Genomic DNA, 1,290 nt, shown 5'->3' with positions numbered 1-1,290 from the left:
TTTTTTGCCTCATTCTTTAAGTGGTTTTACTTATCAAAAACCAAGAATAAATTATTAATTTGATCTAATTTCTCTCTTATTACTTCTACTAATGTACTCTTATTTAATTATGTATAAATTATGATTATTGACAAATAAAAATTTGAATGAAATATAAAGGGCAGTCTTTGAACCAGATTCTAAATTTCAACTTATTTCATACTAGCTAAACATGATTCCTAGATTAAGACAAACTAGGAAGAAAGAGAGGCAGATTACTTCTGAATATTAGCCACTGAAACCCTTATGAATAGCAGTGGAACACTATTTGATACAATGCCAGAAACTGAAAACATTATGAATAGCACCAGAATATTATCAGATATATTTTTTGTTGTTGTTAAGCGCTGTTGAGTCAGTTCCTACCCATAACAACCCTGTAATAGGGTTTCCAATGAGCAGCTGGTAAACTTGAACCGCTGATTTTGCAGTTTAAACAACTTTGGAATCTGGTGCATTAACCCACAGCTTCACACCAGGACTCCATATTATATTATCAGATATAGCTTCTTTCAGGCTGGGAGGCTCTCAAAATACTACTGAGGAAGAGCTGCTGCCTCAAAGGAGAGGTGACCATGAAAGCACAATGGAGTAAAACTTTATCTGATGATGGTGTGCAATTCAAAATGAGGAGAACTAGCTGTAAACATCTATTAATAATCAGAACATGGCGTATACAATATATGCATCTAGGAAAAGTGGAGACTATAAAAATGAAGTGGAATGCATAAAGATGAATATCCTAAGCATTAGAGAGCTGAACTGTATTAGTATTGGCAAATTTGAATTAAACAATCTTATGATTTACTATGCCAGATACAAAAAATTGAGAAGAATGCAATCTCATTCATGGTCCAAAAGAACATTTCAAGATTTCTCTTCAAGAACAATGCTGTCTGTGGTAGGATAATATCCATGTTGTTGTTGTTGTTAGGTGCCATCGAGTCGGTACCGACTCATAGTGACCTTATGTACAGCAGAACGAAACACTGTCCAATCCTGGGCCAACCTCACTACTGTTGCCACACTTGAGTTCATCGATGCTGCCACCTGGACAATCCACCTCGTTGGGGGTCTTCCTCATTTTCTCTGACCCTTCATTTTACCAAACATGATATCTTTTTCCAGTGACTGTTCCCTCCTGACAATATGTCCAAAGTTTGGCCATCTTGGCCTCCAAGGAGCACTCTGGCTGCACTTCTTCCAGAACAGATCTATTGGTTCTTTTGGCAGCCCATGGCACTTTTAGTA

General features: G+C 36.9%; 1 pseudogene; it reads left to right on the top strand.

Annotated features, from left to right (window-relative positions):
• The window catches only part of LOC102815341, a 70,687-nt pseudogene that overhangs the window by 27,788 nt on the left and 41,609 nt on the right, over positions 1–1,290 (top strand).

This window comes from Chrysochloris asiatica, unplaced genomic scaffold (assembly GCF_000296735.1).
Source record: "Chrysochloris asiatica unplaced genomic scaffold, ChrAsi1.0 scaffold00058, whole genome shotgun sequence".
NCBI lineage: Eukaryota > Metazoa > Chordata > Mammalia > Afrosoricida > Chrysochloridae > Chrysochloris > Chrysochloris asiatica.
This window is presented reverse-complemented; position numbering and strand designations above follow the sequence as displayed.